Source organism: Bufo bufo, chromosome 4 (genome assembly GCF_905171765.1).
Source record: "Bufo bufo chromosome 4, aBufBuf1.1, whole genome shotgun sequence".
In the NCBI taxonomy this organism is placed as follows: Eukaryota; Metazoa; Chordata; class Amphibia; order Anura; family Bufonidae; genus Bufo; species Bufo bufo.
This window is the reverse complement of record NC_053392.1, coordinates 615,587,885-615,611,982: the sequence shown is the minus strand read 5'-3', so window position 1 is coordinate 615,611,982 and position 24,098 is coordinate 615,587,885. Positions and strand designations below refer to the sequence as shown.

The 24,098-nt window shown below is 45.3% G+C and overlaps 2 protein-coding genes and 1 long non-coding RNA gene across 6 annotated transcripts in view; all 3 read left to right on the top strand.

Annotated features, from left to right (window-relative positions):
- Positions 1-24,098, top strand: part of LOC120999664 (oocyte zinc finger protein XlCOF6-like) — a 2,208,135-nt gene that overhangs the window by 1,676,199 nt on the left and 507,838 nt on the right. The gene's annotated exons all lie outside the window — the stretch shown is intronic.
- LOC120999668 (zinc finger protein OZF-like) overlaps positions 1-24,098 on the top strand; it is a 230,237-nt gene that overhangs the window by 22,908 nt on the left and 183,231 nt on the right. Inside the window, exon 1 of one of the 3 annotated variants that reach the window (XM_040430679.1) lies at positions 4,887-4,975. The exons of the other annotated variants lie outside the window; for them this stretch is intronic. The gene's annotated coding sequence lies outside the window, so the exon portion shown is untranslated. Of the gene's footprint in view, positions 1-4,886; positions 4,976-24,098 lie in introns of those variants that run through there. 3 annotated transcript variants of the gene reach the window in all.
- Positions 1,564-13,889, top strand: LOC120999734. 2 transcript variants are annotated; one of them, XR_005778593.1, is made up of 3 exons: positions 1,564-1,612; positions 13,565-13,709; positions 13,822-13,889. It is a non-coding gene; the product is annotated as an uncharacterized LOC120999734 (long non-coding RNA). The 2 variants fall into 2 exon arrangements; XR_005778594.1 differs by lacking the exon at positions 1,564-1,612 and adding an exon at positions 11,704-11,758.

The window sequence follows — 24,098 nt, the reverse complement described above, 5'->3', positions numbered from 1 at the left end:
ATATTCCACTAACTTGTGACTTCCATGAACTCGCCATGCCCCTCAGCGAATACCTTGAGGTGTCTTCTTTCCGAAATGGGGTCACATGTGGGGTATTTATACTGCCCTGGCATTTGAGGGGCCCTAAAGCATGAGAAGAAGTCTGGAATCCAAATGCATAAAATTTTTTACGCATTTGGATTCCGTGAGGGGTATGATGAGTTCATGTGAGATTTTATTTTAAGTCACAAGTTAGTGGAATATGAGACTTTGTAAGGAAAAAAACAAAAACAAAAAAAAAAAATTCCGCTAACTTGTGCCAAAAAAATGTCTGAATGGAGCCTTACAGGGGGGTGATCAATCACAGGGGGGTGATCAGGGAGTCTATATGGGGTGATCACCCCCCTGTCATTGATCACCCCCATGTAAGGCTCCATTCAGACGTCCGTATGTGTTTTGCGGATCCGATCCATGGATCCGTGGATTCGTAAAACACATACGGATGTCTGAATGGAGCCTTACAGGGGGGTGATCAATGACAGGGGGGTGATCAGGGAGTCTATATGGGGTGATCAGGGGTGAATAAGGGGTTAATAAGTGACAGGGGGGGTGTAGTGTAGATTGGTGCTACTTATTACAGAGCTACCTATGTCCTCTCGTGGTCGATCCAAGCAAAAGGGACCACCAGAGGACCAGGTAGCAGGTATATTAGATGCTGTTATCAAAACAGCGTCTAATATACCTGTTAGGGGTTAAAAAAAATCACATCTCCAGCCTGCCAGCGAACGATCGCCGCTGGCAGGCTGGAGATCCACTCGCTTACCTGCAGTTCCTGTGAACGCGCGCGCCTGTGTGCGCGCGTTCACAGGAAATCTCGCGTCTCGCGAGATGACGCGTATATGCGTCCAGGAGGAATGAATCGACCGCCGCCAGGACGCAATCCTGCGTTAGGCGGTTGGGAAGCAGTTAAAGAGGACCTTTCACCGTTCCTGATATGCCTGTTTAAATAGCTCCATGCATTCCCCATGTAATAGCAATTCTGGAACATCTATTCTTATGACTCTATGTTGTGCCGTTCCTTTATTATTTCTCATACTGAGCCCCCATAACAGTGACGTCCACAGTGCCCCCAAATGCGGTCCAGTGCCCCAGTGAGATCCAGAGCACAGTGGTAAGCCTAAGCTCAGCTTTGTATTTTTATACATTCATTTATGCAAATAAATGAAGTGAGATGTGATAAAGGCAAAACGAAGTAAGTCACACAAATATTTGCTGAAACTTTGGAAAGACCTCCGCAGAGGCAATACATTTTACAGTAGGACAGAGCCGATATTCTTAACGAAGTTTTTAAAAGAATCTGGTTCGAATACAGCAATTCAAATCTGATTTTCTTAATCCTAATTAATCTTAGTGACTGCAGGACCTTTGATGATGTCATGGTCATGTGATCAGTCACATGAGGGGAGGAGTAAAGCAGTAGATGGTTTCCACAGTTTAGCAATTCCTGTCATGTGACCAGTGTGACATCATCAAAGGTCCTGCAGCCACTAATGTTTACCTTTATCTCATGTAACTGATCACATGACTGTGACGTCATCGCAGGTCCTGCAGCCCCAGGAGGTGAGATCTGCAGGTCAGTTATTGGTCTTGGTTCTGGGTTTATTAGAATGGAGCGGTTCTATAGGTGACATATAGCAGGTCCTGCCAGCAGGGGGCAGCACCGGCCATAGAGAGTCTCTGCTCCCACAGTCTGGAGGTCAGGAGGGGAGTTCTCCTCAGACATGTCTGCTCTCCCCCTGGAATATTAGGAGACCCCCAGACCCCTGTAAGAGGGGCTGTTCTCCTGGATTAGAGGGGTCTTCCATCACACACTGTTCTGTGATATCACTAGGATATGGAGTCAGTGTGTGGTCGGTGGGGACAACCTCTTCTAGATGAAGGGGCTGCAGCGCTGTGTCCTCTCCTCACTGTCCCTGCACAGCGGAGGCCGGAGCTCTAATGAGCAGGGACTGTGGAGGAGATTCAGCAGTAAAGCAGCTCTGCAGGCCCCTCCATTCCCAGGATTAGTGGGGTCCTGATAGAGGCGAGCCCCCACCTACCGCACACTGATGACCAGTCCTAGCGATAGAACCTCACGTTATGTGACGGGAATAGCCCTTTAATGCTGGTGATATTGGGGGTTCAGTGATGGCCGCAGGGATTGGGGTTTGCACAGTTGGGGGTAAATAATTGCACACACATGTGATAGTAACAAACCTGCAGCTGTGCGAGCAGCAGGACAAACCCCGGACCCATCACTGACCCCGGAGCAGAACACCAGCGATTAGAGGAAAGAGTCTTAGTCTCGAGGATTTTGTGGGCCTGTATTATACAGATCTGCTCCTGCCACAACCGGTCAATACTGACCAGAGTGGTGAGGAAGAGGAATCCAGAATTGGATTCAGGTCTGTGTTGATTGTACCCGAGTCAATATCGGATCAGTGGGGGTCGGACTTCTGCCAAACCCGGAGATCAGCAGTTTGAAGAGGCCATGTCACTCTAGGCAGCGCTTCAGCTTCTTCCTAGGGCAGTGACGTCACATTCGCCGGTCACATGGCCTATGTGCAGCTCAAGAGAATGGGCCTGGGGTGCAATACCAGACACGGCCACTATACAATGAACGGCGCTGTACCTGGAAAGCTGTGAGGAGGCCGCAGTGGTCACCAGAATGCTGTAGCTCCAGTGGCCGGTTCCAGAACCTGATCCGATATTGATGACCTGTCCTGAAGATAGGTAATCAGTATTCCGCTCCCAGAAAACCCTTTCATTAGCCAAAATTTCATATAAATGAGACCTGGTTGCCGTATGTGATACACTGCAATGTGTCCTGTGTAATGCTGTATCCACAACTATAGAGCAGGACGGACGGGTGACTGATATATCATATTATTATCAGGAGTCTGCTATATATAGGACATCTCAATAGATGTCACCTGCATTGTGCTCTGTCATTGGTCTGTTATAATTCTTCATTTGTGAAACACATGTGAAATGTTCTTACAAATGTGACTTTTCTCTCAGTCCTCCTTGTTTCCCTCAGGTTTCTTACGTTCAGGACTCTCTTCTTTTGAAATACAATGGTCCTTTCCATCAATGACCCACCAAGGATGGAGAAGGACAGAGGCCACATGGCTGCGAGGATATTAGACCTCACCCTGGAGATAATCTCCTTGATAACTGGAGAGGTGAGAGTCTCACATGACATCCCTCTTATCTCTAGTAATAAACCAGGGAAATGTCTGGAAAGGTGAAGATGGCTTTAAGGCCAATCAGACAGATTGATTTTCTTTAGAATTTTCATATAATTGTTTGAACGGAGTAATTATCATAAAACTGCTATAATGAGCAAACAGCAAAATATATTTAGCGATTGTTTGTGTAATTGACCATCTTTTTAACACAAAAGACTCGCTACATCAGGGATGCTCAACCTGCGTCCCTCCAGCGGTTGTAAAACTACAACTCCCATCATGCCCTACTGTAGGCTGATAGCTGTAGACTGTCGAGGCATGCTGGTAGTTTTGCAACAGCTGGAGGGCCGCAGGTTGGGCATCTCTGCGCTAAATCATTGCTTGCCACTCATTAATGAGAAAATGTCTGCCCATCTAATAGGACCCTTAGGACTCTTTCACATGGGCGTCGCGTGTGAGGGCCTGATAGGATGTGGGTGCGTCGCGGGAAAATGCGTGATTTTTCAGCGCGAGTGCAAAGCGTTTTAATGCGTTTTGCACGCGCGTGAGAAAAATCGGCATGTTTGGCACCCAGACCCGAACCAGGACTTCTTCACAGAAGTTCGGGCTTGGGATCGGTGTTGTGTAGATTTTATTATTTTCCCTTATAACATGGTTATAAGGGAAAATAATAGCATTCTTAATACAGAGTGCTTACTAAAATGTCCATTGAGGGGTTAAAAATAATAATCAAATTTACCTCACCCCATCCACTTGGTCGCGTAGCGGATCTCCTCTTCTTTCTTCTTTCTTCAGGACCTGGCTAAAGGACCTTTGATGACGTCACTGCGCTCATCACATGGTGATGGACTATGTGATGGACCATGTGATGAGCGTGACTTCATCAAAAGTCCTTTACCCAGGTCCAGAAGAAAGAAGAAAAGATCCCCTACGCGACCAAGTGGATGGGGTGAGTTAAATTTGTTTATTATTTTTTAACCCCTCCAGCGCTATTTTACTTTGCATTCTGTATTCAGAATGCTATTACTTTCCCTTTTAACCATGTTATAAGGGAAAATAATAAAGATCGGGTCTCCATCCCGATCATCTCCTAGCAACCGTGCGTGAAAATCGCACCGCATCAGCACTTGCTTGCGATTTTCACGCAGCCCCATTCACTTCTATAGGGCCTGTGTTGCGTGAAAAAAGCACAATATAGAGCATGCTGCGATTTTCACTCAATGCACAAGTAATGCGTGAAAATCACCGCTCATGTGCACGGCCCCATAGAAATGAATGGGTCTGGATTCAGTGCGGGTGCAATGCGTTCACCTCCCGCATTGCACCCGCGCGGAAAAATCGCCCGTGTGAAAGAGGCCTCTCTGTAGTGATCGGCGTCTCCCCATACACAGGATTACACAGTAGTGAAGAAGTCGTCTGGTGAGTGTGTGACACCCCGTGTGTCAGGAGGATGGAGCAGGACCCAGAGCCCCATCACCGAGCCTCCACCTCATTCCCTGATACATGAGCAGAAGATCCTAGAACTTACCACCAGGATCACTGAGCTGCTGAGCGGAGAGGTGAGCGCTGCTGGGAATGCTGGGACATTATACAATAAAGCCAAGGGACGGGTCTGGTAATGACTGTATCCTTGTGTTGTCAGGTTCCTATAAGGTGTCAGGATGTCGCTGTCTATTTCTCCATGGAGGAGTGGGAGTATTTAGAAGAACACAAGGATCTGTACAAGGACGTCATGATGGAGAATCACCAGTCCCTCACATCACTGGGTAAGAGGTGACCTCTGTTTTAAGAGTTATTGTTATGGAAGCGGATATGGATTCGCTCTGCCACTGAACAGATTTGGTTTGGGGCTACACCTAAGTGGCCTTGTGGTGGTCTTCATCCTTTAACCCCTCTACAGGCTGGAATCTGCTGCAGGGGAACCACCTGGCTGCAGCCCCTTGGAGTCCTCTATGTTTAGTGGCTGCTGGCCCACGGAGATTAAGAGACCAGGACCAGGCAAAACCATAGTTAGGGACAAGCAGAGGTCAGGGAAGGCAGTACTCGTGCAATTCAATAAACAGTCCAGATTACAGGCAGCAAAGGGTAAAATCCGGTTAACAGGCACAGGTTAGTACACGGGCAAACAAACAGAAGAATGGCGTACCCTTACAGGAAAATAGCAACCAGAATATGTTGCTCAGGCACCCATCCACAGCTGAAGGTGGCTTGAGGCTAGCTATAGGATAGACAGATTAGGATATGCTATTATTTAAGTTTAGGTGCACATAAGAAAAAACAGAAGAAAAGTTGTAAAATGCAAAGCATAAATAGACCATGGATATATTTCACAACTTGTTGAAAGTAAAATGGAGTTGTTGGCTACCACAACCAATTAAATAATTTCTTTAATTTTCCAAAGGGCATCTGAGAGTGACGTGGCCTCCTCGCAGCCTACCAAGCACAGTGCAGCTATTTGGACAGCAGTTGTGCTTAGTATTGCAGCTCAGCCCCATTCACTTAAACAAGATTGAGCTGCGCCTCGGCCATCTGACAGCCGAACGTGACATCAGGTGGCCTAGGAAAAGGTTAAGTTTTCACTAAGTGTCGTTGCCTCTTCATAAAGCTGATTAATTGTTCTAACTGAAGTCAGCCCCCACCGATCTGATATTGAAAACCTATCCTGAGGATAGGCCATCAATATCAAAATGCTGGGGAACCAATTTAATTTATTAATTAAAAAAGATATATTTTATTCAGAAAATAAGAACTGTTGTTTAATTTTCCAGGTGAAGACAAGATGAGTGACTCCCACGGATATCTCTATTTTTCTTCCCATCATGAAGCAGAAGATAATACCACACAAGTTAATTCAATAACTCCTAATCTACCCTCAGTCCTTCACAGTGGAGATCTATCCACTGATACCGCTGGTCACAAGAAACCTTCATCTAATCAATCACTGGTTGCCAAAACAAGAACTAAACCGAAACATAGGAAAGTAGTTCCATGTGAGAAACAGTTAAAAAATGAATCTAATCTTTCTTTGCAAGAGAGAAATCACAGAGATAACAGGTCATTTTCATGCTCAGAATGTGGAAAATGTTTTAACAGGAAATTAATTCTAGCTAGACATCTGAGAACTCACACAGGAGAGAAGCCGTATTCATGTTCAGAATGTGGGAAACGTTTTACCACAAAATTCTTTTTGGTTGTACATCAGAGAATTCACACGGGAGAGAAGCCATTTTTATGTTCTGAATGTGGGATCTGTTTTAACCGCAAATCATCTCTTCTTTATCACCAAAGAACACACAAAATAGAGAAACCATTTCCATGTTCAGAATGTGGAAAATGTTTTAGTCAGAAATCAGAACTTCGCAGACATCAGAGAACTCACACAGGAGAGAAGCCATTCGTGTGTTCTGAATGTGGGAAATGTTTCGGTCAGAAATCACATCTTGCAAGCCATCTAAGAATCCACTTAGGGGAGAAGCCATTTTCATGTTCAGAATGTGGGAAATGTTTTACCCGTCAATCAAGTTTTATTCGGCATCAGAGAACTCACACTGCAGAGAAGCCATTTCCATGTACTGAATGTGGGAAGTGTTTTGGTGTGAAATCAATGCTTATAGAACATCTAAGAACTCACACAGGAGAGAAGCCATATTCATGTTCAGAATGTGGAAAATGTTTTAGTCAGAAACCAAATCTTGTGAGCCATCTAAGAAGCCACTTAGGGGAGAAACCATTTTCATGCTCAGAATGCGGGAAGTGTTTTAGTCAGAAAACACATCTTGTGAGCCATCTAAGAATCCATTTAGGGGAGAAGCCATTTTCATGTTCAGAATGTGGTAAATGTTTTAATCTGAAATCATGTCTTGTTAGACATCAGAGAACTCACACAGGGGAGAAGCCATTTTCATGTCCTGATTGTGGGAAATCTTTTAGTCAGAAATCAAGTCTTGCTAAACATGAGAGAACTCACACAGGGGAGAAGCCATTGTAATATTTTCTGTTAAATAAGACAGATGTGCAGCTTCATTGTAGGATCTGCCTCCTAATAACTTTATATGTATTACTTAATGCCTTGAGGATCGGGGTTAAATAGTATGGTACAGAAAAGAGTACTCAAAAGACCTGCCCTAAACTAAAGCAACATTCAGAACACATGGGCACTACCATTATGCCAGCATGAGCAGGACCACAACTATAATACACAGCCATCATTCTTCTTGAACAGCAGAAATCACTAATTACTGTTTAACTCCCTTTCTGCTATGATCAAAGCTTAAAGCAAAGGTGCATTCCATTTGACTTTATTCACTTATGACCCTAATATGTATGTGTAAATCCACATTCTCCAGGTTCTCATATTAATTTTTATTCTGGTTTCTCAGTGGCATTAGTTTGATGAAGGTCCCCAAGGGCTGAAACGTCACATGTATTGCCTTCTAAAAATAAACCACAAATTGCATTATGATTATTTGGAGGGCTGGAATCTTTACATATTCATTCACACATCATAATGGATGTACTGAAGCAAAGCTGTCATCTTATTGGTTAGTAATACAAAATACTGTGTTATGTCATGGTCTTTTTCCTATTAGTATGATTTTACTAAGGAAACACACTGAGGAGAAAAGGGTGTTATTAAAATTGACCGCTTCTTCTTAATAATGAACCCTTTCCCTGACTTGTACCTTATACATCCTTAGAAAATGATGGCTGGATCTCAGTCTGGGAAGCAGCTAGTTGTTTTAAAGACCAGGATCACAGAACTAGCTGCCATTCATTGTAGGTTATAGCCCTTGGAAATGGGTCCCAGTGAAGCTGTTCATACCTCTAGCTCTCACTCCCAGCCTAATTTGTTAAGGGCTATACCTCCTCATGTGGTGAAACTAGTGATCCTGGTCTTGTTTTAAAGCTTAGATTGTCAGTTTATGATGGATTACATCTCTAGCTATTACAAAACCTGAAATATTCTATGATGAAACGGCTGTCCCCGTCTTTACCTGGCTAAGCGGTCAGCTAGTGTGGAGGAGAGGAGGAGCCACCATTAGTGGACCTGCTGACAGGCTGCAGAAGGAGAGACATAACATTTTTCTCCCTGTGTAACTGTACCTGATCCCAGGGAGACCGTAAAATGATCTTTCATGCATATTATTAACCTCCCTTCCCCTTTTACTCATGTTGGGACTTGTATTACCGTGAATTCTGAGATCTGGGAATAAATTAGCTTAACACAACTTAGGTGCATAAAGAGTTTACTAAACTCTGACTAAAGATAAATACAATTCACAATATACAGAATAAAGTAAGTAACAGTCACCAAAGCCATGAAGAAGTGAGTCAGCTCCCCATTGATCAGTTCCAAACATGGCACCTGGCCGATGCCCACATGATATAATCAGAGAGGTAGTGGTAGCAAGACACATCTTACCCTGATGATGTCTTCAATGGAGCTAACCTCTTTGTTACATAGCTAGATGTTTTCTACTTTCCTGGTTCCTCCTAGCCCCTCCTAAAGGTCTTTAGTGTGTAGTATGCATGTACAGTCACTTCAGACCTTAGGAATGTAGCCAGCTATCTGGTACCAATAACCAACATATGTTGGTGGCCCGTGTCCGCCCCCATCCTGCTTTCCTTGGCAGGCATGGGTGCCGCTCCACTCAACCTCCCACTGAATTTTAAATGGACCAGGCCTGTGAGTCTCCCATAGCTTTCACAGGGTCCAGCTATCAGTGTTCCCTGTCCCACCCCTCTGGAAGGCCATTGCCTGCGCTTGCCAGCTAGGCCTTATGCTTTTGCATTAAGGACATGCTTTCCTCAGCTCTTAAAGGGCTGGTATGCACGTCCCAGTTTTCAACAGCTTATGAGTGGCAGCCCTCTGATACTTCTGGCTGCTTTGGCAGTAGAAGGATGCCTGAACAATAAGTTTATCTGGCTTGCTAATCCTGCCAAACTGTTTGTCTGCCCATGTACTAACCAATGCCTGTTTACTGATTCTGATTCTCCTCTGCCTGGCCTGACCTGTGCTTAATTACTATGTTGACCTTTACTGCCTGCTCTGAGCTTTGAACTGTTTTATGGATTTGCTCTGCCTGCCTTGCCCTTTGCCTTTTACTGAATGAAGCTTTGCCTGCACCTTTGGTGCTATGGCACAGTGTCCCCTTGGGTTGGCCGCCAACCACACAGAGACTACTCCATGAGGTAGGGGCCTGGTGCATTCACTACAGCGAAGTCCAGATTCTTGTATAGGGTTAAAGGAGGAAAACCAGGGAACCACCAGGATAATGCCCTTAGGCTTAGCCCTAAGTCAGATCCACATCGATTGCTGTAACAGTTTGCTTAAGCAATGGAGCCCGCTGGCCTCCCTGGATGGGTCTGCCTAAAGTATTCAAGGAGCTGGAGGACCAGCACAGATACCAGGATCAGCTCCTGTCTTATATGTATAATATTTCTGGATGCCTTGACTACTGTCACTACAGTACCGCAACCTCCAGACACAACTGTCCTGACTCCAGACACAGCAGTCCTGACTCCTCCGCAAGTCACTGTCTCTGGTGGTTACAGTTTGCATCTGTCTTTGCCTCCCCGTTATGATGGGGACCCGAAGACATGTGTAGGTTTCTCAACCAGTATACTATGCCCCTTGAACTGCTCACCCACCAGTTTCCCACTGACCAGTCCAAAGTTGCATTTCTGGTTTTCCTCCTCTCTGCCTGGGCTAAACCCCTATGTGAGCACAATAACGCACTAACTTACAACCTGTGTGCTCCGCAATACATGCACAGCGTCCAGTTTCCCCCAACCTATCAGCTGGATAGAATATATTAAAGGGCACTTTTTGAGGGGTGAAGGAGGATAGTGGGTCGCACCCAAACCCTACATAGTGAATAAGCTTGCTGGCACCAAAGCTGGTATATTGTGGGTCATTGAGACACTAAAAAGCAGCAGTGTTCTCCAGGTCAGCTTAGGCGGCAGGTGGTAGTTAGTAAGCCGCACCTGAGGGGTTAATTGACGGGGTTCGCGGGATCGCCATGCCCTGTCATTGAGGCCGGGTGCCGGCTTTGTGATACAGCCGGCACCCGCTGCGTACATTAACATTAAGGGGTTAATTCTATTCATTGGTGGCGCAGTGGCCAACAGCCCCTCCTCCTCAGTGCTATTGTCGTTGGTGGCGGTGGCAGCTTCACAGCCCCCTCCCCTCTCTTTTCATTGGTGGCAGTGGCGGCCATGTCACAGTGGGGAGGGACTCCCTCCTTCTCAACTGTGCCGGCTCAGGAGAACATGGTGCACATCGAGGGCGGTGCTCGCCATGTTCTCTAAAAGATACTAGGCTGTGGTATCGGATCGATCTGAGTGAAAAGGTATCGATTGGGTATCGAAAGTTCGATACCTGGTGCAACCCTAGTTGTATCATACATTATTATCATACAGTCAGATTGGTCAGGGACAACGTGGTCTGCGTGGAAATGTGGCTGACGCATGTATCGGGACGTGGATTCCTGAGACGATCATGGTAATTTGCATGAGCCCTATCACTTATACTGAGCCCCCATAACAGTGACATCCACAGCACCCCCAAATGCCATCCACAGTGCCCCCAAATGCCATCAACAGTGCCCCCCAAATGCCATCCAGTGACCCTATTGCCAGTCAGTGCCACTAGTGCCATCCATAGTGCCCCCAAAGGCCTTCCATTGCCCCCGTTGGCATCCACAGGGCACCAAAATGCCACCCACAGTGCCCCCATTGCCATCCAGTGCCCCAGTGATATCCAGAGCACAGTGATAAGCCTCTGTGGTGAAGCTGAACTCATCTTTGAGGCATGAAGTTTGGCTTTGTATTTTGATACATTCATTTAAGCAAAGTGAGATGTGATAGAGGCAAAACGAAGTAAGTCACGCAATATTTGCTCTAAACTTTGGAAAGACCTCCGCAGAGGCAATACATTTTACAGTAGGACAGAGCCGATATTCTTAACAAAGTTTTTAAAAGAATTGGGTTCAGATACAGCAGGGGGGCACAACATGTGGACCTTGATACCATTTTGTGCGGCCCCCAACCATCTGGTAACAGACATGTATGTCTCTGTCTTGTGGCAGCTCACATGGATTTCTCATGTTTTCTCCCATTAGATGGGAGTCATGGAACTGTAACTAGACGTTAGTATATACTGTACGTCCAATATTGCACAAATACAGTATTTCAGTTGTTAATTCCTCTTATTTTCGGCCCTTGTCATTGGTTCAGTCTGACAATGTGGTCCCCAACCAGAAAACGTTGTGCACCCCTGAGATACAGCAATAAGAACCTGATTTGCTCAACCCTAATCTTAGTGACTGCAGGACCTTTGATGGTGTCAGGGTCATGTGATCAGTCACATGAAGGGAGGAGTAAAACAGCAGATGCTTTCCACAGTTTTAACACTTCCTGTCATGTGACCCCATTGTGACATCATCAAAGGTCCTGCAGCCACTAATGTTTACCTTCTTCTCTTGTAACTGATCACATGACTGTGACGTCATCGCAGGTCCTGCAGCCCCATGAGGTGAGATCTGCAGGTCAGTTATTGGTCTTGGTTCTGGGTTTATTAGAATGGAGCGGTTCTATAGGTGACATATAGCAGGTCCAGCCAGCAGGGGGCAGCACCGGCCATAGAGAGTCTCTGCTCACACAGTCTGGAGGTCAGGAGGGGAGTTCTCCTCAGACATGTCTACTCTCCCCCTGATAGTGGCGTCGCTAGAGGGGGGTGAGGGGGGGCAATCGCCCCCCTATGTTGTTCTTTGCCCCCCCGGGTGCCCCCCCACTGATTTCCCCAGGTGAATACTAATGAGCGCTCCCATTATGGAAGCGCTCATTAGTACCGAAGGAGCAGGAAGTGGTGAACGCTCTGTACTTACCACTTCCTGGTCCTCGGCTGCCGGCTGTGAGGGCGCTCTGTGAGCCCACGCTGTGCGCGCCGGTTCAGAGCACAGTCGACTGAGGAGAGGCAGGCGGCGTCCAGGAGCAGGAGAGGTAAGTGGTTTTTTATTTTATAAAAAATGTGGCTGCTGGGGGCATAAGGGGGCTAATGATGAGAGGCATATGGGGGCTAATGACGAGAGTCATAATAAGTGTCATCCACAGATGCCCCCATAACAGTGTGTCTTGCACAGATCCCCCATAACAGTACGCCTGCGGAAGCGATCAGAGGACGGCACAGCAGACGACTGAATGGCTTCTTTTGTAAGTAAATAGTTTTATTATAAAGGTATCCCTGAAGACCGCAATTCTCTCGTATTTTGTAATCTTATTTATATATACTTATTTTGTTTTTGCCCCCCATTTTTGACTGCGGTATCTTTGTGCCCCCCCCCCCCCCTATATATTGTTCCTAGAGTCGCCACTGCCCCCTGGAATATTAGGAGACCCCCCAGACCCCTGTAAGAGTGGCTGTTGCCTTGGATTAGATTCTGATGATATTGGGGGTTCAGTGATGGCCGCAGGGATTGGGGTTTGCACAGTTGGGGGTAAATAATTGCACACACATGTGATAGTAACAAACCTGCAGCTGTGCGAGCAACAGGACAAACCCCGGACCCATCACTGGCCCCGGAGCAGAACACCAGCGATTAGAGGAAAGAGTCTTAGTCTCGAGGATTTTGTGGGCCTGTATTATACAGATCTGCTCCTGCCACAACCGGTCAATACTGATCAGAGTGGTGAGGAAGAGGAATCCAGATTTTGATTCAGGTCTGTGTTGATTGTACCCGAGTCAATATCGGATCAGTGGGGGTCGGACTTCTGCCAAACCCGGAGATCAGCAGTTTGAAGAGGCCATGTCACTCTAGACAGCGCTTCAGCTTCTTCCTAGGGCAGTGACGTCACATTCGCCGGTCACATGGCCTATGTGCAGCTCAAGAGAATGGGCCTGGGGTGCAATACCAGACACGGCCACTATACAATGAACGGCGCTGTACCTGGAAAGCTGTGAGGAGGCCGCAGTGGTCACCAGAATGCCGTAGCTCCAGTGGCCGGTTCCAGAACCCGATCCGATATTGATGACCTGTCCTGAAGATAGGTAATCAGTATTCTGCTCCCAGAAAACCCTTTCATTAGCCAAAATTTCATATAATTGAGACCTGGTTGCCGTATGTGATACACTGCAATGTGTCCTGTGTAATGCTGTATCCACAACTATAGAGCAGGACGGACGGGTGACTGATATATCATATTATTATCAGGAGTCTGCTGTATATAGGACATCTCAATAGATGTCACCTGCATTGTGCTCTGTCATTGGTCTGTTATAATTCTTCATTTGTGAAACACATGTGAAATGTTCTTACAATTATGATTTTGCTCTTAGTCCTCCTTGTTTCCCTCAGGTTCCTTAGGTGCAGGACTCTCTTCTTTTGATAGACAATGGTCCTTTCCATCAATGACCCACCAAGGATGGAGAAGGACAGAGACCACATGGCTGCGAGGATATTAGACCTCACCCTGGAGATCATCTCCTTGATAACTGGAGAGGTGAGAGTCTCACGTGACATCTCTCTTATCTGTAGTAATAAACCAGGGAAATGACTAGAAAGGTGAAGGATTCTTAGAATCTCTGTAGTGATCGGCGTCTCCCCATACACAGGATTACACAGTAGTGAAGAAGTCATCTGGTGAGTGTGTGACACCCCATGTGTCAGGAGGATGGAGCAGGACCCAGAGCCCCATCACCGAGCCTCCACCTCATTCCCTGATACATGAGCAGAAGATCCTAGAACTTACCACCAGGATCACTGAGCTGCTGAGCGGAGAGGTGAGCGCTGCTGGGAATGCTGGGACATTATACAATAACGCCAAGGGAGGGGTCTGGTAATGACTGTGTCCTTGTGTTGTCAGGTTCCTATAAGGTGTCAGGATGTCGCTGTCTATTTCTCCATGGAGGAGTGTGAGTATTTAGAAGAACACAAGGGTCTGTACAAGGACGTCATGATGGAGAATCCCCAGTCCCTCACATCACCGGGTAAGAGGAGACCTTCCATGACTGTAGAGATGAGAACAGTTCTGAAAGTCAGATTCCCCATCATCTGATCATCACATATAAGACATTGTTTGTTAGGACTTAGTCAGTCATAGGTGTTTCTATAGTTTAGTCCCCTGAAGAGATTAGACGTCATATCCATCTTAAAAGTGTAAGGACACACTTTTGGTTCACTAGCTCCTTTGCCCTAGTGTCTTCCCAGTCCACCACCTGTCTAGGATTGTATCTACAGAATCCTAGCCAGTTTTTAGGGATAGCCCAGAGGGCTCGCTCTTCTCAGGGAGGGTGCTCCACCTCCCTGGACTTAAAGGATAGGTGAGGCCAAATAGGGACAACTAGGGAAGGCAACCTAGTCCTGCCCTGACCCACTCTGCCTACACCAAATGGTTCATTTCACTTTTTATATTTAATCCAAAACCAAACATCCTGCAGTTTTTGCACCGGCCACTATATCTAATAATCTGCACCACTTCTTGGTCTGTACAGATGACTTTACTGCAGTTAACTCATTCTAATCCTGCCCGTACTTCTCTCACTTCTGTGTATAGATAAGACGGGTTCCACCATTCACAATAGGTGATTGTCAGAGCTCATCTATACTTCTCTTGTACAGGTCTGCACAGGTCACAGAGCATACCTAAAAAAAAACTCCATGAGGTCCCCTCCAGACCCTTGTGTCTATGGACCATGGGGCTGCCATAAAGCAATTTGTAAAAGTAAAATCTACAATCAGAAAATAAAATCAGATTAGAAAAAAAAGGAGATGTTTGTTACTGGCAGATAAAATTTTCGGTGACACATTTCCTTTAAAGGGCCACTAATAATCTTCAGCCAATGACTGGCCAGCTTTGTGTAATTGAGGCACATTTCCATTTGTGCCTGAGCAACAGGTTCTAGTCTACTAGTGACTGGATTTGACCCTTTGCTACCTGACCAGACGTCTTCCTTATCTCTGTTCTCACCCTGAGCAGCCCACTCTGACTTTGACCGTTTATTGGACTGCACAAGCTCTGTCTACCTTGGCCCTTGCCTGTACCTGACTATGGTTTTGTCTGATCCATTGATGCTCTGCACCAGTAGCTTTCGACCCCCGTGGGTCAGCCTTCACTTAAACAGAGACTACTCCAAGAGGTAGCGGCCTGGTGGTTACCCTGCAGCAAAGTCCAGATCCCTGCATAGGATTTAAGGGGTGAAAAACAGGCGTGGGGGAACCTAAATAATGCCCTTAGGTATAAACCCAAGACAAATCGATCCAAATATGCTTCTTAAAGGAAATGTGTCACCAAAAATGTTTTCTACCAGTTAAAACCAAATAGTAACACACATTCTTTTCTTCTAACCTTTTATTTTCTGATTTCAGATTTATTTATTCTGTTTCCTTAATATGATTATGGGGGGAGGCCATCTTGCCTGAGCTCTTCTTAACATCACTTAGAAAGAAGTGCTTTACGGCAGCCCCATGGTCCATAGACACAATGGTCAGGAGGGGACCTCATTGACTCCTATGGGAGAGTTTTCTAGGCATGCTCTGTGCAGACGTCATTGTGCAAGAAAGAATAAATAACCTTGAGGATCACCTATTGTGAATGGAGGATCCCGTCTTATCTGTCATTCTAATCCTGCCAGTAATCTTAGTGGCCAGCGCAATAATGGCACGATTTTATGTTTTTTTTTGTTGAAATATAGATATTCGGATGGAAAATTAAAAATATCATCAAAAATTCTTTAAAAAATCTGTTAAACATAAAAATGTGATTTAAACAATAGGTCATTTTCTGATGACGCATTCCCTTTAACACTTGCATTTTAAGTATTGGATCCGTGTGTGGTCTTCTGTGCCTGAAGAAGGTCCGTTTGTGGACTGTGACTAAATGTCCCATCTACAACTTCTCCTGTAACCTTCACTATTAGGGCCTAGTCATAAAGATGGAGGGTAAATGGCCAGTTCCATGTAAATTTCCCATCATCTGTAAGGACTATTCTGCCTCTATTTGGTCTGAGCCTGAACAGCATTCAGCTGTGACTTGGCAAAATCTCCTTCTTGGTCAGGACCTGGTCATTAGTGATGGTAAGTTCGCAGTGTTCGCCAGCGAACACATGCGGGCTGCCATCTTTAGTAAGGTAGACTCACCCGTCCAGCGATGCACAGGTAAGCCCTTACCTGTGCCGGGAGCCGGTCTGAAATCAAACGCAGTCACCGGGAGCAGGAGTTCCGAGAACAGCCCGATGAAGGCCCCCCGGCGGCTGTTCTCGGAACTGCCTGCTCCTGGTGACTGCATTTGATTTCAGACCGGCTCGCGGCACAGGCACAGGTAAGAGCTTAACTGTGCATCGCCGGATATGAATACTGAAACTTGAAATATTTCTCCTCATTTGGGGGTATTTATTTTGGGCTTGGGGCTGATATTATTTAGACTGCCTAGTCTGAGGTCTGATTAATGTATTGGTCTGGTCTGAAGTACTTAGTTGATTAGGTTGGGTCTAAGGTCTGGTGTTATTTAGGGGGTCTACACTAAGAATTGAATGTATTTTGGGTTCTCTACTTGTGTTTCCATAGCTTGTTTTTTTTTCTACCCCCTAAGATCTTACATCGGGAAACAGCGCAGCACAGCAGAGCGGCGGACAGTCAGCAGAGCTGGAAGAGGAGAAGAGCGCAGCAATGTGGACGGCAGCGCAGAGAGAGACAGAGCCTGATAATGGTGAGTATGGCTTCAGCATCAGCAGCAGGCAACTCGGGGACACCCACCTTCCTGTCCCGCTCCAAGGAAGATTTCTGGGTGCTGCCTGTTTCTTGTAAGGGGTTCTTCAGGTCCCATTACTTGTGGGATAATAGTGACGTAATAAAGGGCTTCTTTTTTCTATTTTATAGAGTATTTGTAAAAAAAAAAAAGAAGAAAAAAAAAGCCCCCTCATCTGTCGCTGCTTATTTAACTGAACACATGTTCATACACTATGCAGAGTCTTTCCTTCTGCAACCAGGACTTTGCTGCGGCTGGGCAAGTCTGTCTGTGTAGAGTAATTTTCCTTTGGCAGTAGAGTTTTTTTTTTTTACATTGTCCTGTTATTCTTCGAAAAATAAGATGGCCGGATAAAGCTATATTCTGGAGAGCCCCTTTAACCTCCAAGCTCCCTTACTCACCAGATACCAGGATTGTGAGAGGCGTCCTACAGTGTATGAATGGGCGATGGAGCGGTGGTATCCCTCTGCAGAAGGTGTGAAAGGGAGCGGGGTAGCTGGGCACAGATCACACAGTAAGTGCCTCCTATGACTTATACTTGTCATTATGGGGTATTGAGCGGAGAATGATGCAAGAAGTCCGCAACATAATGAAATATGAAAAAAGTGAAAAGGTCTGAAGGCTTTCAAAAAGCTTTGTACATCATGATAAGCACTTACTGTGTGCTCTGTATCTAATGACATCGGGTGGTGGAGTCTTTTTTTTTTATTTTATTTTTTTTAATTTTTTTAAATGAGCTCAATATCATCAACTACTAATAAGTTTAACTGGGTTATTAATGAACTGTTAACATGTGATAGCCGGCGGGGGGAAGGTTGGAAATGTATTTAGTTCAGTGTCCACGTCTTTTTATTTCAAACACCATCATGCTAGTTGTGCCAAAGATCTGCATGTCTTGGGCGGAGACACAGAAAATGTATGAATCTGGTTTAAACTGTGGGTTTAAACTCTAGGGCCCTTTCACACGGGCGAGAATTCTGTGCGGGTGCAATGTGTGAGGTGAACGCATTGCACCCGCACTGAATCCGGACCCATTCACTTCAATGGGGCTGTTCACATGAGCGGTGATTTTCACGCATCACTTGTGCGTTGCATGAAAATCGCAGCATGTTCTATATTGTGCGTTTTTCACGCAACCCAGGCCACATAGAAGTGAATGGGGCTGCGTGAAAATCGCAAGCAAGTGCGGATGGGGTGCGATTTTCTCGCATGGTTGCTAGGAGACAATCAGGATGGGGACCCAATCTTTATTATTTTCCCTTATAACATGGTTATAAGGTAAAATAATAACATTCTTAATACAGAATGCTTAGTAAAATGTCCATTGAGGGGTTAAAAATAATAAACAAATTTACCTCACCCCATCCACTTGGTCGCGTAGCGGATCTCCTCTTCTTTCTACTTTCTTCAGGACCTGGCTAAAGGACCTTTGATGATGTCACTGCGCTCATCACATGGTCCATCACCATCACCACGTTATAAGGGAAAATAATAAAATCTACAGAACACCTAACCCAAACCCGAACTTCTGTGAAGAAGTCCTGGTTCGGGTCTGGGTACCAAACATGCAGATTTTTCTCACGTGCGTGCAAAACGCATTAAAACGCTTTGCTTTTGCGCAGAAAAATTGTGCATTTTCCCGCAACGCACCCGCATCTTGTCCGGCCCTCACACGCAACGCCCGTGTGAAAGAGGCCTAAGTTGGAGATATTTCGCTTTCTGTAAGCATTTTTCAAGTCAAGGAGGTGGATCTTTGTGAGTCCTGCTGTTACCAGTCATACTCCCGTTGTGGAGGCAACTCCTAATCTTTCGGAACCCGAAAGAAAGGCTATGCGAGAATATATCACGAGAGTTTGGCAAAGGGACATATTAGACCATCCAAGTCCCCAGTGGCTGCTGGGTTTTTCTTTGTAAAGAAAAAGGATGGTACCCTGAGGCCATGTCTGGACTTCCGTGAGCTCAATCGTATTACCGCCCATGATCCTTACCCCCTTCCTTTGATTCCGGATTTGTTTAGTCAGATTGTTGGTGCCAAGGTGTTCTCTAAATTGGATCTAAGGGGGGCATATAATCTGGTAAGGATCAAGGAGGGGGATGAGTGGGTTAACCAATGCTCCTGCGGTTTTTCAACACTTTGTCAATGACATCTTTCATCATCTGGTGGGGAGGTTTGTCGTTGTATACCTTGATGACATACTAATTTATTCACCTAATATGGAGACTCATCAGGATCATGTGAGACAGGTGTTACAGATCCTGAGAGAGAATAAGTTGTATGCTAAGATGGAAAAGTGTGTATTTGCTGTACAGGAAGTGCAATTTCTGGGTTACCTGCTATCATCCTCAGGTTTTCGTATGGATCCCGAGAAGGTCCGTGCCGTGTTGGACTGGGATCGACCCGAAAATCTGAAAGCGTTTATGCGGTTTTTGGGGTTTACCAACTACTACCGTAAATTTATCTTGAACTATTCATTGGTGGTTAATCCTTTAACAGACATGACTAGGAAGGGTGCTGATATTTCTATCTGGTCTGATGCGGCATTACAGGCCTTTTATGCTGTGAAAGAATGTTTTGCTTCGGCCCCTATTCTGGTGCAACCGGACGTGTCTCAGCCATTTATTGTTGAGGTTGACGCGTCTGAGGTTGGGGTAGGAGCAATATTGTCGCAGGGTCCTTCACCCAGTAAATGGCACCCATGTGCATTTTTTTCTAAAAAACTCTCGACTGCTGAAAGGAATTATGATGTGGGTAATAGGGAATTGCTGGCCATTAAGTTGGCGTTCGAGGAGTGGCGGCATTGGTTGGAAGGAGCAATTCATCCTATTACGGTAATTACGGATCACAAGAATCTGGCCTACTTGGAGTCGGCTAAGCGACTGAACCCAAGGCAGGCCAGATGGTCATTGTTTTTCACCAGATTTAACTTCCTCGTAACTTATCGCCCTGGGGTTAAGAACGTCAAGGCGGATGCTTTGCCACGTAGCTTTCCTGGCGGGGGTGAGTCGAATAACTCTAGTCCCATTTTATCTGAAGGAGTGGTTATATCCGCTATTTATCCTGATCTCGAGGCCAGGGTGTTGGAGGCACAGGAGGATGCTCCGGACTCTTGTCCTCAGGGTAAATTGTTTGTTCCCTCCGAATTACGTCACAAGGTGTTCGAGGAACATCACTGTACGGTGCTTGCTGGGCACCCTGGGAGCAGATCGACTGTCGATCTCATCTCTCGCAGATTCTGGTGGCTGGGATTGCGTAAGTGTATTGAGGACTATGTGTCAGCCTGTGGTACCTGTGCACATGCTAAGGTGACACATACTCGGCCTTCCGGATCTCTGCTTCCATTGCCCATCCCGTCCAGACCGTGGACCCATTTGTCCATGGATTTTATCACGGATTTACCGAATTTTTCAGGAAAGACTGTGATTCTGGTGGTTGTCGATCGTTTTAGTAAAATGGCACACTTTATTGCATTACCTAGTCTACCCAATGCTAAAACTCTTGCGCAGGTGTTTGTTGACAACATTGTGAAACGACATGGCATTTCCTCTGATTTGGTGTCCGATAGAGGGACTCAGTTTGTTTCCAGATTCTGGAAAGCGTTCTGTACTCGTCTGGGTGTACAATTGTCCTTCTCTTCGGCTTTTCATCCTCAGTCGAATGGACAGACGGAGCGCACTAATCAGAATCTGGAGACTTACTTGAGATGTTTTGTTTCAGAGAAGCAGGGACAGTGGTCTTCATTTTTGTCGTTAGCTGAGTTTGCTATAAATAACCGTAGACAGGAATCCACTGATAAGTCACCGTTTTTTGGGGCATATGGGTTCTATCCACAGTTTGGTACATTTTCTGGTGCTCATAATTCCGGCATTCCTGAGGGGGAACGATTTTCCTCTTCTTTGTCTTCTATTTGGCGGAAAATCCAAAATAACCTGGAAAAGATGGGCAACAGGTATAAGCGTGCGGCTGACAGGAGACGTATGAGTGGTCCGGACCTGAGAGTGGGTGATTCTGTGTGGCTGTCTACAAGAAACATTAAACTTAAGGTACCTTCTTGGTAGTTGGGACCAAGATTTATTGGTCCATATAAGATCACTGCCATTGTTAACCCTGTAGCCTTCCGTCTTGAACTTCCTCAGGCATTGAAAATCCATAACGTATTTCATAAATCGTTGTTAAAGAAATGTGTTGAACCTGTTGAGCCATCCTCCTTGCCTCACGCTCCTGTCATGGTAGACGGCAATTTAGAATTTCAGATAAGCAGGATTGTGGACTCACGAGTTCTCCGGAGATCCCTCCAGTATCTCGTTCATTGGAGAGGGTACGGACAAGAGGAGAGGATGTGGGTTCCAGCGACCGATGTTAATGCTAGCCGTCTGGTGAGAGCATTCCACAGAGCTCATCCTGATAAGGTCGGTCCTGGGTGCCCGGAGGTCACCCGTAGAAGGGGGGGGGGGGGGTACTGTCAAGCCGGTGACAGGTTTGAGAAGGTCTGAAAGAATATCTGTACATTAGTTATCTGACAGCCTCTCTTGGTTTCACTTTGTCTGTGTGTTGCTGGTATGTCCACACCCCCTGTTCAGGTGTGGATCATCTGACCTTCACCTCCCCCTATTTAGTCTGACTTTACCCATCACTCCTTGCTCTGGATAGCTTCATTTGGTTTTTGGAAGAGCTGGAGTGTGGTTCATTGTGAAGTCCTGTTCGTCCATCATCCATCAGCCTCAGAAGTTAGGTGTTCCGCTTGTTGTGTTTTGTATTCCCCCCCACCTTTGTTGTTTACTAGGCCTCAGCGAGATGCTGGTTCCTTCACCAGAGAAGGAGCGGGTTGTCTCTGCCCGGTCATTACTATTAGGGCAACTAAGGGCCACCAGGGTTTTCTAGGTTCCTGTGTATGGGCATCTCTACCATCGAGAGGTACCCATACGGATAGGAGTTAGGGCCAGGAGCAGGGTTTTATAGGTGGTGACCCTTTTCCTTCCCTAGCGGTGAGGCCTAGTGTCTTTTCCCTTCCTTCTTGTTGTCCTTTGGTGTTCTCCCCTACAACATCCGTGACAATATGTTATTCACAATTTATTCCTAATTCTCACTCATAGAAACATAGAAACATAGAAACATAGAATGTGTCGGCAGATAAGAACCATTTGGCCCATCTAGTCTGCCCAATATACTGAATACTATGGATAGCCCCCGGCCCTATCTTATATGAAGGATGGCCTTATGCCTATCCCATGCATGCTTAAACCCCTTCACTGTATTTGCAGCTACCACTTCTGCAGGAAGGCTATTCCATGCATCCACTACTCTCTCAGTAAAGTAATACTTCCTTATATTACTTTTAAACCTTTGCCCCTCTAATTTAAAACTGTGTCCTCTTGTGGTAGTTTTTCTTCTTTTAAATATGCTCTCTTCCTTTACCGAGTTGATTCCCTTTATGTATTTAAAAGATTCTATCATATCCCCTCTGTCTCTTCTTTCTTCCAAGCTATACATATTAAGGTCCTTTAACCTTTCCTGGTAAGTTTTATCCTGCAATCCATGTACTAGTTTAGTAGCTCTTCTCTGAACTCTCTCTAGAGTATCTATATCCTTCTGGAGATATGGCCTCCAGTACTGCGCACAATACTCCAAGTGAGGTCTCACCAGTGTTCTGTACAGCGGCATAAGCACTTCACTCTTTCTACTGCTTATACCTCTCCCTATACATCCAAGCATTCTGCTGGCATTTCGTGCTGCTCTATTACATTGTCTTCCCACCTTTAAGTCTTCTGAAATAATTACTCCTAAATCCCTTTCCTCAGATACTGAGGTCAGGACTGTGTCAAATATTCTATATTCTGCCCTTGGGTTTTTACGCCCCAGGTGCATTATCTTGCACTTATCCACATTAAATTTCAGTTTCCAGAGTTCTGACCATTCTTCTAGTTTTCCTAAATCCTTTTCCATTTGGCGTTTCCCTCCAGGAACATCAACCCTGTTACATATCTTTGTGTCATCAGCAAAAAGACAAACCTTACCAGCGAGGCCTTTTGCAATATCACTTATGAAGATATTAAACAAAATCGGTCCCAGTACAGATCCCTGTGGAACCCCACTGGTAACATTACCTTGTTTTGAATGTTCTCCATTGACTACAACCCTCTGTTGTCTGTCACTCAGCCACTGCCTAATCCACTCAACAATATGGGAGTCCATGCTCAATGACTGCAGTTTATTGATAAGTCTTCTATGTGGGACAGTGTCAAAAGCCTTACTAAAATCTAGATATGCGATGTCTACTGCACCTCCACCGTCTATTATTTTATTCACCCAGTCAAAAAAATCTATAAGATTTGTTTGACATGATCTCCCTGAAGTAAACCCATGTTGTTTTTCATCTTGCAATCCATGGGATTTTAGATGTTCCACAATCCTATCCTTTAATAGGGTTTCCATTAATTTGCCTACTATTGATGTCAGACTCACTGGTCTATAGTTGCTCGATTCCTCCCTACTACCTTTCTTGTGAATGGGCACGACATTTGCCAATTTCCAATCTTCCGGGACGACTCCTGTTACTAATGATTGGTTAAATAAATCTGTTAACGGTTTTGCCAGCTCACCACTAAGCTCTTTTAATAATTTTGGGTGTATCTCATCAGGCCCCTGTGACTTATCTGTCTTCACCTTAGACAGCAAACTTAGAACATCTTCCTCTGTAAAGATACATGCATCAAACGATTTAATAGTCATTCTTTCTAGTGGAGGTCCTTCTCCTTTTTCTTTTGTAAAAACTGAACAGAAGTATTCATTAAGGCAGTCGGCTAGCCCTTTATTCTCTTCTACATACCTTCCGTCCTTTGTTTTTAATTTAGTTATTCCTTGTTTTAATTTCCTTTTTTCATTTATATATCTGAAGAATGTCTTATCCCCTTTTTTCATAGACTGAGCTAGTTTTTCTTCTGCCTGCGCTTTAGAAGTTCTTATAACTTGCTTGGCCTCTCTCTGCCTAATCTTGTAGATTTCCTTATCTTCATTGCTCTGGGTTTTTTTATAATTACAAAATGCTAGCTTTTTATTTTTAATGATTTGGGCCACTTCTGCTGAGTACCACATTGGTCTCCTCCTTTTTTTGCTTTTACTGACGAGTCTAATGCAATTTTCTGTTGCCT